Source organism: Colletes latitarsis, unplaced genomic scaffold (genome assembly GCF_051014445.1).
Source record: "Colletes latitarsis isolate SP2378_abdomen unplaced genomic scaffold, iyColLati1 scaffold0007, whole genome shotgun sequence".
NCBI classification, from domain to species: domain Eukaryota; kingdom Metazoa; phylum Arthropoda; class Insecta; order Hymenoptera; family Colletidae; genus Colletes; species Colletes latitarsis.
The window spans coordinates 17,434,745-17,452,838 of record NW_027488367.1 but is presented as its reverse complement, the minus strand read 5'-3'; positions in this window follow the sequence as shown (position 1 = coordinate 17,452,838).

The window sequence follows — 18,094 nt, the reverse complement described above, 5'->3', positions numbered from 1 at the left end:
TTCAGTGTGGCACCACATTACTACGTGATCCAATCCAGTAAAACCCCAGGATCCGTTCAACAAGTATGTGAAGAATGCGAAAGTATGAGTCTGATGGGTGAAAATCCTCGGCCTAACCTAGACCTAACATGCGTTATCCTCAAAAATATTGATCGAAACCAGGTTTAATGGACAGTTTCAGTGTGGTACCACACTACTACGTGATCCAAACCAGAAAAAAACCCAGGATCTGTTCAACCAGTATGTGAAAAACGCGAAAGTATGAGCCTGATGAGGGCAAATCCCAGACCGATCCCAGACCTAACTTGCGTTTTCCTCTAAAATATTGATCGAAACCAGGTTTAATTGACTGTTTCAGTGTGGTACCACATTACTACGTGATGCAATCCAGAAAAAGCCCAGGAGCTAGCCATCAAGTATGTGAAAAATGCGAAAGCATGAGTCTGATGAGGGCAAATCCCTGGCCTAACCTAGACATAACTTTCGTTATCCTCTAAAATATTGGTCGAAACCAGGTTCAGTGGGCTGTTTCAGTGTGGTCCCACATTACTACGTGATCCAAACCAGAAAAAACCCAGGATCCGTTCAACAAGTATGTGAAGAATGCGAAAGTATGAGTCTGATGAGTGAAAATCCCTGGCCTAACCTAGATCTTACATGCGTTATCCCCTAAAATATTGATCGAAACCAGGTTAAATCGACTGTTTCAGTGTGGTACCACATTACTACGTGATCCAAACCAGAAAAAACCCAGGATCAGTTCAAGAAGTATGTGAAAAACGCGATAGTATGAGCCTGGGGAGGGCGAACCCTGACCTATCCCAGACCTAACTTGCGTTATCCTCTAAAATATTGATCGAAACCAGGTTTAATCGACTGTTTTAGTGAGGTACCACATTACTACGTGATCCAAACCAGAAAAAACCCAAGATCCGTTCAACAAGTATTTGAAGAATGCGAAAGTATGAGTCTGATGAGTGAATATCCCAGGCCTAATCTAGACATAACATGCGTGATCCTCTTAAATATTGACCGATACCACGTTTAATGGACAGTTTCAGTGTGGTACCACTTTACTACGTGATCCAAAGCAGAAAAAACCCTCGATCAGGTCAACATGTATGTTAAAACTGCGAAAGTATGACCCTGATGAGGGCAAATCCCCGGCCTAACCTATACCTAACATGCGTTATCCTCTTAAATATTGATCAAAACCAGGTTTAATTGACTGTTTCGGTGTGGTACCACATTACTACGTGATCCAAACCAGAAAATAACCCAGGATCTGTTCAAGGAGTATGTGAAAAATGCGAAAGCATGAGTCTGATGAGTGAAAATCCCAGGCCTAACGTAGACCTAACATGCGTTATCCTCAATAATATTGACCGAAACCAGGTTTAATCGACTGTCTCAGCGTGGTACCACATTACTACGTGATCCAAGCCAGAAAAAAACCCAGGATCTGTTCAACGAGTATGTGAAGTGTGCGAAAGTATGAGTCTGATGAGGGCAAATCCCAGACCTATCCCAGACCTAACATGCGTTATCCTCAAAAATATTTATCAAGACCAGGTTTAACTGAGTGTTTCAGTGTGGCACCACATTACTACGTGATCCATACCAGAAAAAGCCCAGGATCTGTTCAACAAGTATGTGAAAAATGCGAAAGCATGAGTCTGATGAGGGCAAATCCCTGGCCTAACCTAGACATAACTTTCGTTATCCTCTAAAATATTGGTCGAAACCAGGTTCAGTGGGCTGTTTCAGTGTGGTACCACATTACTGCGCGATCCAAACCAGAAAAAACCCAGGATCTGTTCAACAAGTATGTGAAGTGTGTGAAAGTATAAGTCTGATGACTGAAAATCCCAGGCCTAACCTAGACCTAACATGCGTTATCCTCTAAAATATTGATCGAAACCAGGTTTAATTGACTGTTTCAGTGTGGTACCACAATACTACGTGATCCAATCCAGAAATAGCCCAGGATCTATCCATGAAGTATAAGAAATATGCGGAAGTATGAGCCTGATGAGAGCAAATCCTAGACCTAACCCAGACCTAACATGCGTTATCCTCTAAAATATTTATCAAGACCAGGTTTAATTATTTGTTTCAGTGCGGTCCCACATTACTACGTGATCCAAACCAGAAAAAAACCCAGGATCCGTTCAACAAGTATGTGAAGAATGCAAAAGTATGAGTCTGATGAATGAAAATCCCAGGCCTAACCTATACCTAACTTGCGTTATCCTCAAAAACATTGATCGAAACCTGGTTTAATCGACTGTTTCAGTGTGGTACCACATTACTATGTGATCCAAACCAGAAAATAGCCCAGGATCTATCCATGAAGTCTAAGAAATATGCGAAAGTATGAGCCTGATGATGGCAAATCCTAGACCTAACCCACACCTAACATGCGTTATCCTCAAAAATATTTATCAAGACCAGGTTTAACTGAATGTTTCAGTGTGGTACCACATTACTACGTGATCCATACCAGAAAAAGCCCAGGATCTGTTCAACAAGTATGTGAAAAATGCGAAAGCATGAGTCTGATGAGGGCAAATCCCAGGCCTAACCTAGACATAACTTTCGTTATCCTCTAAAATATTGATCGAAACCGGGTTCAGTGGGCTGTTTCAGTGTGGTACCACATTACTGCGCGATCCAAACCAGAAAAAACCCAGGATCTGTTCAACAAGTATGTGAAAAATGCGAAAGTATGAACCTGATGAGGGCGAATCCCAGACCTATCCCAGACCTACCTTGCGTTATCCTCTAAAATATTGATCGAAACCAGGTTTAATTGACTGTTTCAGCGTGGTACCACGTTACTACGTGATACAATCCTGAAACAGCCCAGGATCTAGCCATGAAGTATGAGAAATATGCGAAAGTATGAGCCTGACGAGGGCAAATCCTAGACCTAACCCAAACCTAACATGCGTTATCCTCTAAAATATTGATCCAAACCAGGTTTAATGGACAGCTTCAGTGTGATACCACTTTACTTCGCGATCCAAAGCAGAAAAAACCCTCGATCAGGTCAACATGTATGTTAAAACTGCGAAAGTATGACCCTGATGAGGGCAAATCCCAGGCCTAACCTAGACCTAACATGCGTTGTCCTCTAAAATATTGATGGAAACTTGGTTTAATTGACTGTTTCAGTGTTGTACTTCATTACTACGTGATACAATCCAGAAACCCCAGGATCTAGCCATCAAGTATGAGATATATGCGAAAGAATGAGCCTGATGAGAGCAAATCCCAGACCTAACCTAGACCTAACATGGATTATTCTCTAAAATATTGATCGAAACCAGGTTTAATTGACTGTTTCAGTGTGGTACCACATTACTACGTGATCCAAACCAGTAAAACCCCAGGATCCGTTCAACAAGTATGTGAAGAATGCGAAAGTATGAGTCTGATGAGTGAAAATCCTCGGCCTAACCTAGACCTAACATGCGTTATCCTCAAAAATATTGATCGAAACCAGGTTTAATGGACAGTTTCAGTGTGCTACCACACCACCACGTGATCCAAACTAGAAAAAAACCCAGGATCTGTTCAACCAGTATGTGAAAAACGCGAAAGTATGAGCCTGATGAGGGCAAATCTCAGACCGATCCCAGACCTAACTTGCGTTATCCTCTAAAATATTGTTCGAAACCAGGTTTAATTGACTGTTTCAGTGTGGTACCACATTACTACGTTATCCAATCCATAAATAGCCCAGGATCTAGCCATGAGGTATGAGAAATATGCGAAAGTATGAGTCTGACGAAAGCAAATCCCTGGCCTAACCCAGACCTAACATGCGTGATCCTCTAAAATATTTATCAAGACCAGGTTTAATTGATTGTTTAAGTGTGGTCCCACATTACTACGTGATCCAAACCACAAAAAACCCAGGATCCGTTCAACAAGTATGTGAAGAATGCGAAAGAATGAGCCTGATGAGTGAAAATCCCAGGCCTAACCTAGACCTAACATGCGTTATCCTCAACAATATTGATCGAAACCTGGTTTAATCGACTGTTTCAGTGTGGTACCACATTACTATGTGATCCAAACCAGAAAATAGCCCAGGATCTATCCATGAAGTATAAGAAATATGCGAAAGTATGAGCCTGATGAGGGCAAATCCTAGACCTAACCCAAACCTAACATGCGTTATCCTCTAAAATATTGATCCAAACCAGGTTTAATGGACTGCTTCGGTGTGGTACCACTTTACTACGTGATCCAAAGCAGAAAAAACCCTCGATCAGGTCAACATGTATGTTAAAACTGCGACAGTATGACCCTGATGAGGGCAAATCCCAGGCCTAACCTAGACCTAACATGCGTTGTCCTCTAAAATATTGATCGAAACCTGGTTTAATTGACTGTTTCAGTGTTGTACTTCATTACTACGTGATGCAATCCGGAAAAAGCCCAGGATCTAGCCATCAAGTATGAGAAATATGCGAAAGAATGGGCCTGATGAGAGCAAATCCCAGACCTAACCTAGACCTAACATGAATTATTCTCTAAAATATTGATCGAAACCAGGTTTAATTGACTGTTTCAGTGTGGTACCACATTACTACGTGATCCAAACCAGGAAAACCCCAGGATCCGTTCAACAAGTATGTGAAGAATGCGAAAGTATGAGTCCGATGAGTGAAAATCCTCGGCCTAACCTAGACCTAACATGCGTTATCCTCAAAAATATTGGTCGAAACCAGGTTTAATGGACAGTTTCAGTGTGGTACCACACTACTACGTGATCCAAACCAGAAAAAAACCCAGGATCTGTTCAACAAGTATGTGAAATACGCGAAAGTATGAGTCTGATGAGTGAAAATCCCAGACCTAACCTAGACCTAACATGCGTTATCAACTAAAATATTGATCCAAACCAGGTTTAATGGACTGTTTCAGTGTGGTACCACACTACTACGTGATCCAAACCAGAAAAAAACCCAGGTTCTGTTCAACCAGTATGTGAAAAACGCGAAAGTATGAGCCTGATGAGGGCAAATCCCAGACCGATCCCAGACCTAACTTGCGTTATCCTCTAAAATATTAATCGAAACCAGGTTTAATTGACTGTTTCAGTGTGGTACCACGTTACTACGTGATCCAATCCAGAAATAGCGCAGGATCTATCCATGAAGTATAAGAAATATGCGAAAGTATGAGCCTGATGAGGGCAAATCCTAGACCTAACCCAGACCTAACATGCGTTATCCTCAAAAATATTTATCAAGACCAGGTTTAACTGAATGTTTCAGTGTGGTACCACATTACTGCGTGAACCATACCAGAAAAAACCCAGGATCCGTTCAACAAGTATCTGAGGTATGCGAAAGTATGAGTCTGATGGGTGAAAATCTCAGGGCTAACCTAGACATAACATGCATTATCCTCTAAAATATTGACCCAAACCTGGTTTAATCGACTGTTTCAGTGTGGTACCACAATACTGCGTGATGCAATCCAGAAAAAGCCCAGGATCTAGCCATCAAGTATGTGAAAAATGCGAAAGTATGACCCAGATGAGGGCAAATCCCAGGCCTAACCTAGACCTAACATGAATTATTCTCTAAAATATTGATCGAAACGAGGTTTAATTGACTGTTTCAGTGTTGTACTTCATTACTACGTGACGCAATCCAGAAAAAGCCCCGGATCTAGCCATCAAGTATGAGAAATATGCGAAAGAATGAGCCTGATGAGAGCAAATCCCAGACCTAACCCAGACCTAACATGAATTATTCTCTAAAATATTGATCGAAACGAGGTTTAATTGACTGTTTCAGTGTTGTACTTCATTACTACGTGACGCAATCCAGAAAAAGCCCCGGATCTAGCCATCAAGTATGAGAAATATGCGAAAGAATGAGCCTGATGAGAGCAAATCCTAGACCTAACCCAGACCTAACATGCGTTATCCTCTAAAATATTTATCAAGACCAGGTTTAACTGAATGTTTCAGTGTGGTACCACATTACTACGTGATCCAAACCAGAAAAAACGCAGGATCCGTTCAACAAGTATGTGAAGAATGCGAAAGTATGAGTCTGATGAGGGCAAATCCCAGGCCTAACCTAGACATAACTTTCGTTATCCTCTAAAATATTGATCGAAACCTGGCTTAATCGACTGTTTCAGTGTGCTACCACAATACTACGTGATGTAATCCAGAAAAAGCCCAGGACCTAGCCATCAAGTATGAGAAATATGCGAAAGAATGAGCCTGATGAGGGCAAATCCCAGACCTATCCCAGACCTAACTTGCGTTATCCTCTAAAATATTGATCGCAACAAGGTTTAATTGACTGTTTCAGTGTGGTACCACATTACTACGTGATCCAAACCAGTAAAACCCCAGGATCCGTTCAACAAGTATGTGAAGGATGTGAAAGTATGAGTCTGATGAGTGAAAATCCTCTGCCTAACTTAGACCTAACATGCGTTATCCTCAAAAATATTGATCGAAACCAGGTTTAATGGACAGTTTCAGTGTGGTACCACACTACTACGTGATCCAAACCAGAAAAAACCCAGGATCTGTTCAACAAGTATGTGAAATACGCGAAAGTAAAAGCCTGATGAGGGCAAATCCCAGACCTATCCCAGACCTAACTTGCGTTATCCTCTAAAATATTGATCGAAACCAGGTTTAATTGACTGTTTCAGTGTGGTACCACATTACTACGTGATCCAAACCAGAAAAAAACCCATGATCTGTTCAGCAAGTATGTGAAGTATGCGAAAGTATGAGTCTGATGAGGGCAAATCCCAGGCCTAAACTAGACATAGCTTTCGTTATCCTCTAAAATGTTGATCGAAACCAGGTTTAATTGACTGTTTTAGTGTGGTACCACTTTACTACGTAATCCAATGCAGAAAAAACCCTCGATCAGGTCAACATGCAGGTTAAAACTGCGAAAGTATGACCCTGATGTGGGCAAATCCCAGGCCTAGCCTAGACCTAACATGCGTTGTCCTCTAAAATATTGAGCGAAACCAGGTTTAATGGACTGTTTCAGTGTGGTACCACATTACTACGTGAACCAAACCAGAAAAAACCCAGGATCAGTTCAACAAGTATGTGAAAAACGCGTAAGTATGAGCCTGATGAGGGCGAATCCCAGACCTATCCCAGACCTAACTTGCGTTATCCTCTAAAATATTGATCGAAACCAGGTTTAATGGACTGTTTCAGCGTGGTACCACGTTACTACGTGATACAATCCTGAAACAGCCCAGGATCTAGCCATGAAGTATGAGAAATATGCGAAAGTATGAGCCTGACGAGGGCAAATCCTAGACCTAACCCAAACCTAACATGCGTTATCCTCTAAAATATTGATCCAGACCAGGTTTAATGGACAGCTTCAGTGTGATACCACTTTACTACGTGATCCAAAGCAGAAAAACCCCAGGATCCGTTCAACAAGTATGTGAAGAATGCGAAAGTATGAGTCTGATGAGTGAAAATCCTCGGCCTAACCTAGACCTAACATGCGTTATCCTCTAAAATGTTTATCAAGACCAGGTTTAATTGATTGTTTCGGTGTGGTACCACATTACTACGTGCTCCAAAGCAGAAAAAACCCTCGATCAGGTCAACATGCATGTTAAAACTGCGAAAGTATGACCCTGATGAGGGCAAATCCCAGGCCTAGCCTAGACCTAACATGCGTTGTCCTCTAAAATATTGATGGAAACCAGGTTTAATTGACTGTTTCTGTGTTGTACTTCATTACTACGTGATGCAATCCAGAAAAAGCCCAGGATCTAGCCATCAAGTATGAGAAATATGCGAAAGAATGAGCCTGATGAGAGCAAATCCCAGACCTAACCTAGACCTAACATGCGTTGTCCTCTAAAATATTGAGCGAAACCAGGTTTAATGGACTCTTTCAGTGTGGTACCACATTACTACGTGAACCAAACCAGAAAAAACCCAGGATCAGTTCAACAAGTATGTGAAAAACGCGTAAGTATGAGCCTGATGAGGGCGAATCCCAGACCTATCCCAGACCTAACTTGCGTTATCCTCTAAAATATTGATCGAAACCAGGTTTAATGGACTGTTTCAGCGTGGTACCACGTTACTACGTGATACAATCCTGAAACAGCCCAGGATCTAGCCATGAAGTATGAGAAATATGCGAAAGTATGACCCTGATGTGGGCAAATCCCAGGCCTAGCCTAGACCTAACATGCGCTGTCCTCTAAAATATTGAGCGAAACCAGGTTTAATGGACTGTTTCAGTGTGGTACCACATTACTACGTGCACCAAACCAGAAAAAACCCAGGATCAGTTCAACAAGTATGTGAAAAACGCGAAAGTATGAGCCTGATGAGGGCAAATCCTAGACCTAATCCAGTCCTAACATGCGTTATCCTCTAAAATGTTTATCAAGACCAGGTTTAATTGATTGTTTCAGTGTGGTACCACATTACTACGTGCTCCAAAGCAGAAAAAACCCTCGATCAGGTCAACATGCATGTTAAAACTGCGAAAGTATGACCCTGATGAGGGCAAATCCCAGGCCTAGCCTAGACCTAACATGCGTTGTCCTCTAAAATATTGATGGAAACCAGGTTTAATTGACTGTTTCTGTGTTGTACTTCATTACTACGTGATGCAATCCAGAAAAAGCCCAGGATCTAGCCATCAAGTATGAGAAATATGCGAAAGAATGAGCCTGATGAGAGCAAATCCCAGACCTAACCTAGACCTAACATGCGTTGTCCTCTAAAATATTGAGCGAAACCAGGTTTAATGGACTCTTTCAGTGTGGTACCACATTACTACGTGAACCAAACCAGAAAAAACCCAGGATCAGTTCAACAAGTATGTGAAAAACGCGTAAGTATGAGCCTGATGAGGGCGAATCCCAGACCTATCCCAGACCTAACTTGCGTTATCCTCTAAAATATTGATCGAAACCAGGTTTAATGGACTGTTTCAGCGTGGTACCACGTTACTACGTGATACAATCCTGAAACAGCCCAGGATCTAGCCATGAAGTATGAGAAATATGCGAAAGTATGACCCTGATGTGGGCAAATCCCAGGCCTAGCCTAGACCTAACATGCGCTGTCCTCTAAAATATTGAGCGAAACCAGGTTTAATGGACTGTTTCAGTGTGGTACCACATTACTACGTGAACCAAACCAGAAAAAACCCAGGATCAGTTCAACAAGTATGTGAAAAACGCGAAAGTATGAGCCTGATGAGGGCAAATCCTAGACCTAATCCAGTCCTAACATGCGTTATCCTCTAAAATGTTTATCAAGACCAGGTTTAATTGATTGTTTCAGTGTGGTACCACATTACTACGTGCTCCAAAGCAGAAAAAACCCTCGATCAGGTCAACATGCATGTTAAAACTGCGAAAGTATGACCTTGATGAGGGCAAATCCCAGGACTAGCCTAGACCTAACATGCGTTATCCTCAAAAATATTGATCGAAACCAGGTTTAATGGACAGTTTCAGTGTGGTACCACACTACTACGTGATCCAAACCAGAAAAAAACCCAGGATCTGTTCAACAAGTATGTGAAATACGCGAAAGTATGAGCCTGATGGAGGCAAATTCCAGACCTATCCCAGACCTAACTTGCGTTATCCACTAAAATATTGATCGAAACCAGGTTTAATTGACTGTTTCAGTGTGGTACCACATTACTACGTGTTCCAAACCAGAAAAAAACCCATGATCTGTTCAACAAGTACGTGAAGTATGCGAATGTATGAGTCTGATGAGGACAAATCCCAGGCCTAAACTAGACATAGCTTTCGTTATCCTCTAAAATGTTGATCGAAACCAGGTTTAATTGACTGTTTTAGTGTGGTACCACTTTACTACGTGATCCAATGCAGAAAAAACCCTCGATCAGGTCAACATGCATGTTAAAACTGCGAAAGTATGAGCCTGATGAGGGCAAATCCCAGACCTATCCCAGACCTAACATGCGTTGTCCTCAAAAATATTTATCGAAACTAGGTTTAATCGACTGTTTCAGTGTGGTCCCACATTACTACGTGATCCAAACCAAAAAAAACCCAGGATCCGTTCAACAAGTATGTGAAGAATGCGAAAGTATGAGTCTGATGAGTGTAAATCCCAGGCCTAACCTAGACCTAACAGCCGTTATCCTCAAAATATTGATCGAAACCTGGTTTAATTGACTGTTTCAGTGCTGTACTTCATTACTACGTGATGCAATCCAGAAAAAGCCCAGGATCTATCCATGAAGTATAAGAAATATGCGAAAGAATGAGCCTGATGAGAGCAAATCCCAGACCTAACCTAGACCTAACATGAATTATTCTCTAAAATATTGATCGAAACCAGGTTTAATTGACTGTTTCAGTGTGGTACCACATTACTACGTGATCCAAACCAGTAAATCCCCAGGATCCGTTCAACAAGTATGTGAAGAATGCAAAAGTATGAGCCTGATGAGGGCAAATCCTAGACCTACCCCAGTCCTAACATGCGTTGTCCTCTAAAATATTGAGCGAAACCAGGTTTAATGGACTGTTTCAGTGTGGTACCACATTACTACGTGAACCAAACCAGAAAAAACCCAGGATCAGTTCAACAAGTATGTGAAAAACGCGTAAGTATGAGCCTGATGAGGGCGTATCCCAGACCTATCCCAGACCTAACTTGCGTTATCCTCTAAAATATTGATCGAAACCAGGTTTAATGGACTGTTTCAGTGTGGTACCACATTACTACGTGATCCAAACCAGAAGAAACCCAGGATCAGTTCAACAAGTATGTGAAGAATGCGAAAGTATGAGTCCGATGAGTGAAAATCCTCGGCCTAACCTAGACTTAACATGCGTTATCCTCAAAAATATTGATCGAAACCAGGTTTAATTGATTGTTTCAGTGTGGTACCACATTACTACGTGCTCCAAAGCAGAAAAAACCCTCGATCAGGTCAACATGCATGTTAAAACTGCGAAAGTATGACCCTGATGAGGGCAAATCCCAGGCCTAGCCTAGACCTAACATGCGTTGTCCTCTAAAATATTGATGGAAACCAGGTTTAATTGACTGTTTCTGTGTTGTACTTCATTACTACGTGATGCAATCCAGAAAAAGCCCAGGATCTAGCCATCAAGTATGAGAAATATGCGAAAGAATGAGCCTGATGGGAGCAAATCCCAGACCTAACCTAGACCTAACATGAATTATTCTCTAAAATATTGATCGAAACCAGGTTTAATTGACTGTTTCAGTGTGGTACCACATTACTACGTGATCCAAACCAGAAGAAACCCAGGATCAGTTCAACAAGTATGTGAAGAATGCGAAAGTATGAGTCCGATGAGTGAAAATCCTCGGCCTAACCTAGACTTAACATGCGTTATCCTCAAAAATATTGATCGAAACCAGGTTTAATGGACAGTTTCAGTGTCGTACCACACTACTACGTGATCCAAACCTGAAAAAAACCCAGGATCTGTTCAACAAGTATGTGAAATACGCGAAAGTATGAGCCTGATGGAGGCAAATTCCAGACCTATCCCAGACCTAACTTGCGTTATCCTCTAAAATATTGATCGAAGCCAGGTTTAATTGACTGTTTCAGTGTGGTACCACATTACTACGTGATCCAAACCAGAAAAAAACCCATGATCTGTTCAACAAGTACGTGAAGTATGCGAATGTATGAGTCTGATGAGGGCAAATCCCAGGCCTAAACTAGACATAGCTTTCGTTATCCTCTAAAATGTTGATCGAAACCAGGTTTAATTGACTGTTTTAGTGTGGTACCACTTTACTACGTGATCCAATGCAGAAAAAACCCTCGATCAGGTCAACATGCATGTTAAAACTGCGAAGGTATGAGCCTGATGAGGGCAAATCTCAGACCTATCCCAGACCTAACATGCGTTATCCTCAAAAATATTTATCGAAACTAGGTTTAATCGACTGTTTCAGTGTGGTCCCACATTACTACGTGATCCAAACCAGAAAAAACCCAGGATCCGTTCAACAAGTATGTGAAGAATGCGAAAGTATGAGTCTGATGAGTGTAAATCCCAGGCCTAACCTAGACCTAACATGCGTTATCCTCAAAATATTGATCGAAACCTGGTTTAATTGACTGTTTCAGTGTTGTACTTCATTACTACGTGATGCAATCCAGAAAAATCCCAGGATCTATCCATGAAGTATAAGAAATATGCGAAAGAATGAGCCTGATGAGAGCAAATCCCAGACCTAACCTAGACCTAACATGAATTATTCTCTAAAATATTGATCGAAACCAGGTTTAATTGACTGTTTCAGTGTGGTACCACATTACTACGTGATCCAAACCAGTAAAACCCCAGGATCCGTTCAACAAGTATGTGAAGAATGCGAAAGTATGAGTCCGATGAGTGAAAATCCTCGGCCTAACCTAGACCTAACATGCGTTATCCTCAAAAATATTGATCGAAACCAGGTTTAATGGACAGTTTCAGTGTGGTACCACACTACTACGTGATCCAAACCAGAAAAAAACCCAGGATCTGTTCAAGAAGTATGTGAAATACGCGAAAGTATGAGTCTGATGAGTGAAAATCCCCGACCTAACCTAGACCTAACATGCGTTATCTTCTAAAATATTGATCCAAACCAGGTTTAGTGGACTGTTTCAGTGTGGTACCACACTACTACGTGACCCAAACCAGAAGAAATACCCAGGATCTGTTCAACCAGTATGTGAAAAACGCGAAAGTATGAGCCTGATGAGGGCAAATCCCAGACCGATCCCAGACCTAACTTGCGTTATCCTCTAAAATATTGATCGAAACCAGGTTTAATTGACTGTTTCAGTGTGGTACCACGTTACTACGTGATCCAATCCAGTAATAGCCCAGGATCCAGCCATGAAGTATGAGAAATATGCGAAAGTATGAGCCGGATGAGGGCAAATCCTAGACCTAACCCAGACCTAACATGCGTTATCCTCTAAAATATTTATCAAGACCAGGTTTAATTGATTGTTTCAGTGTGGTACCACTTTACTACGTGATCCACACCAGAAAAAACCCAAGATCCGTTCTACAAGTATGTGAAGAATGCGAAAGTATGAGTCTGATGTGTGAAAATCCCAGGCCTAACCTAGACCTAACATGCGTTATCCTCAAAAATATTCATCGAAACCTGGTTTAATCGACTGTTTCAGTGTGGTACCACAATACTACGTGATGCAATCCAGAAAAAGCCCAGGATCTAGCCATCAAGTATGAGAAATATGCGAAAGAATGAGCCTGATGAGGGCAAATCCTAGACCTATCCCAGACCTAACTTGCGTTATCCTCTAAAATATTGATCGAAACAAGGTTTAATTGACTGTTTTAGTGTGGCTCCACTTTACTACGTGATCCAAAGCAGAAAAAACCCTCGATCAGGTCAACATGCATGTTAAAACTGCGAAAGTATGACCCTGATGAGGGCAAATCCCAGGCCTAACCTAGACCTAACATGCGTTGTCTTCTAAAATATTGAGCGAAACCAGGTTTAATGGACTGTTTCAGTGTGGTACCACATTACTACGTGAACCAAACCAGAAAAAAACCCAGGATCTGTTCAACAAGTATATGAAGTATGCGAAAGTATGAGTCTGATGAGGGCAAATCCCAGGCCTAAACTAGACATAACTTTCGTTATCCTCTAAAATATTGATCGAAACCAGGTTTAATTGACTGTTTCAGCGTGGTACCACTTTACTACGTGATCCAGTCCAGAAATAGCCCAGGATCTAGCCGTGAAGTATGAGAAATATGCGAAAGTATGAGCCTGACGAGGGCAAATCCTAGACCTAACTCGGACCTAACATGCGTTATCCTCTAAAATATTTATCATGACCAGGTTTAATTGATTGTTTCAGTGTCGTACCACACTACTACGTGATCCAAACCTGAAAAAAACCCAGGATCTGTTCAACAAGTATGTGAAATACGCGAAAGTATGAGCCTGATGGAGGCAAATTCCAGACCTATCCCAGACCTAACTTGCGTTATCCTCTAAAATATTGATCGAAACCAGGTTTAATTGACTGTTTCAGTGTGGTACCACATTACTACGTGATCCAAACCAGAAAAAAACCCATGATCTGTTCAACAAGTACGTGAAGTATGCGAATGTATGAGTCTAATGTGGGCAAATCCCAGGCCTAAACTAGACATAGCTTTCGTTATCCTCTAAAATGTTGATCGAAACCAGGTTTAATTGACTGTTTTAGTGTGGTACCACTTTACTACGTGATCCAATGCAGAAAAAACCCTCGATCAGGTCAACATGCATGTTAAAACTGCGAAGGTATGAGCCTGATGAGGGCAAATCTCAGACCTATCCCAGACCTAACATGCGTTATCCTCAAAAATATTTATCGAAACTAGGTTTAATCGACTGTTTCAGTGTGGTCCCACATTACTACGTGATCCAAACCAGAAAAAACCCAGGATCCGTTCAACAAGTATGTGAAGAATGCGAAAGTATGAGTCTGATGAGTGTAAATCCCAGGCCTAACCTAGACCTAACATGCGTTATCCTCAAAATATTGATCGAAACCTGGTTTAATTGACTGTTTCAGTGTTGTACTTCATTACTACGTGATGCAATCCAGAAAAATCCCAGGATCTATCCATGAAGTATAAGAAATATGCGAAAGAATGAGCCTGATGAGAGCAAATCCCAGACCTAACCTAGACCTAACATGAATTATTCTCTAAAATATTGATCGAAACCAGGTTTAATTGACTGTTTCAGTGTGGTACCACATTACTACGTGATCCAAACCAGTAAAACCCCAGGATCCGTTCAACAAGTATGTGAAGAATGCGAAAGTATGAGTCCGATGAGTGAAAATCCTCGGCCTAACCTAGACCTAACATGCGTTATCCTCAAAAATATTGATCGAAACCAGGTTTAATGGACAGTTTCAGTGTGGTACCACACTACTACGTGATCCAAACCAGAAAAAAACCCAGGATCTGTTCAAGAAGTATGTGAAATACGCGAAAGTATGAGTCTGATGAGTGAAAATCCCCGACCTAACCTAGACCTAACATGCGTTATCTTCTAAAATATTGATCCAAACCAGGTTTAGTGGACTGTTTCAGTGTGGTACCACACTACTACGTGACCCAAACCAGAAGAAATACCCAGGATCTGTTCAACCAGTATGTGAAAAACGCGAAAGTATGAGCCTGATGAGGGCAAATCCCAGACCGATCCCAGACCTAACTTGCGTTATCCTCTAAAATATTGATCGAAACCAGGTTTAATTGACTGTTTCAGTGTGGTACCACGTTACTACGTGATCCAATCCAGTAATAGCCCAGGATCCAGCCATGAAGTATGAGAAATATGCGAAAGTATGAGCCGGATGAGGGCAAATCCTAGACCTAACCCAGACCTAACATGCGTTATCCTCTAAAATATTTATCAAGACCAGGTTTAATTGATTGTTTCAGTGTGGTACCACTTTACTACGTGATCCACACCAGAAAAAACCCAAGATCCGTTCTACAAGTATGTGAAGAATGCGAAAGTATGAGTCTGATGTGTGAAAATCCCAGGCCTAACCTAGACCTAACATGCGTTATCCTCAAAAATATTCATCGAAACCTGGTTTAATCGACTGTTTCAGTGTGGTACCACAATACTACGTGATGCAATCCAGAAAAAGCCCAGGATCTAGCCATCAAGTATGAGAAATATGCGAAAGAATGAGCCTGATGAGGGCAAATCCTAGACCTATCCCAGACCTAACTTGCGTTATCCTCTAAAATATTGATCGAAACAAGGTTTAATTGACTGTTTTAGTGTGGTTCCACTTTACTACGTGATCCAAAGCAGAAAAAACCCTCGATCAGGTCAACATGCATGTTAAAACTGCGAAAGTATGACCCTGATGAGGGCAAATCCCAGGCCTAACCTAGACCTAACATGCGTTGTCTTCTAAAATATTGAGCGAAACCAGGTTTAGTGGACTGTTTCAGTGTGGTACCACATTACTACGTGAACCAAACCAGAAAAAAACCCAGGATCTGTTCAACAAGTATATGAAGTATGCGAAAGTATGAGTCTGATGAGGGCAAATCCCAGGCCTAAACTAGACATAACTTTCGTTATCCTCTAAAATATTGATCGAAACCAGGTTTAATTGACTGTTTCAGCGTGGTACCACTTTACTACGTGATCCAGTCCAGAAATAGCCCAGGATCTAGCCGTGAAGTATGAGAAATATGCGAAAGTATGAGCCTGACGAGGGCAAATCCTAGACCTAACTCGGACCTAACATGCGTTATCCTCTAAAATATTTATCATGACCAGGTTTAATTGACTGTTTCAGTGTGGTCCCACATTACTACGTGATCCAAACCAGAAAAAACCCAGGATCCGTTCAACAAGTATGTGAAGAATGCGAAAGTATGAGTCTGATGAGTGAAAATCCTCGGCCTAACCTAGACCTAACATGCGTTATTCTCAAAAATATTGATCGAAACCAGGTTTAATCGACTGTTTCTGTGTGGTACCACACTACTACGTGACCCAAACCGGAAAAAACCCAGGATCTGTTCAACAAGTATGTGAAAAACGCGAAAGTATGAGCCTGATGAGGGCAAATCCCAGACCTATCCCAGACCTAACTTGCGTTATCCTCTAAAATATTGAACGAAACCAGGTTTAATTGATTGTTTCAGCGTGGTACCACATTACTACGTGATACAATACCGAAACAGCCCAGGATCTAGCCATGAAGTATGAGAAATATGCGAAAGTATGAGCCTGATGAGGGCAAATCCTAGACCTAGCCCAAACCTAACATGCGTTATCCTCTAAAATACTTATCAAGACCAGGTTTAATTGAATGTTCCAGTGTGGTACCACATTACTACGTGAACCAAACCAGAAAAAACCCAGGATCCGTTCAACAAGTATGTGAAGAAAGCGAAAGTATGAGTCTGATGAGTGAAAATCCCAGGGCTAACATAGACCTAACATGCGTTATCCTCTAAAATATTGATCCAAACCAGGTTTAATTGACTGTTTTAGTTGTGGTACCACTTTACTACGTGATCCAAAGCAGAAGAAACCCTCGATCAGGTCAACATGCATGTTAAAACTGCGAAAGTATGACCCTGATGAGGTCAAATCCCAGACCTATCCCAGACCTGACATGCGTTATTCTCTAAAATATTTATCAAGACCAGGTTTAATTAATTGTTTCGGTGTGGTCCCACATTACTACGTGATCCAAACCAGAAAAAACCCAGGATCCGTTCAAGAAGTATGTGAAGAATGCGAAAGTATGAGTCTGATGAGGGCAAATCCTAGACCTAACCCAAACCTAACATGCGTTATCCTCTAAAATATTTATCAAGACCAGGTTTAATTGAATGTTCCAGTGTGGTACCACATTACTACGTGAACCAAACCAGAAAAAACCCAGGATCCGTTCAGCAAGTATGTGAAGAATGCGAAAGTATGAGTCTGATGAGTGAAAATCCCAGGCCTAACCTAGACCTAACATGCGTTATCCTCAAAAATATTGATCGAAACCTGGTTTAATCGACTGTTTCAGTGTGGTACCACATTACTATGTGATCCAAACCAGAAAATAACCCAGGATCTGCTCAACGAGTATGTGAAGTGTGCGAAAGTATGAGTCTGATGAGGGCAAATCCTAGACCTATCCCAGACCTAACATGCGTTATCCTCTAAAATATTTATCAAGACCAGGTTTAATTGACTGTTTCAGTGTGGTACCACATTGCTACGTGATCCAAACCAGAAAAAACCCAGGATCAGTTCAACAAGTATGTGAAAAACGCGAAAGTATGAGCCTGATGAAGGCAAATCCCAGACCTATCCCAGACCTAACTTGCGTTATCCTCTAAAATATTGATCGAAACCTGGTTTAATCGACTGTTTCAGTGTGGTACCACATTACTATGTGATCCAAACCAGAAAATAACCCAGGATCTGTTCAACGAGTATGTGAAGTGTGCGAAAGTATGAGTCTGATGAGGGCAAATCCTAGACCTATCCCAG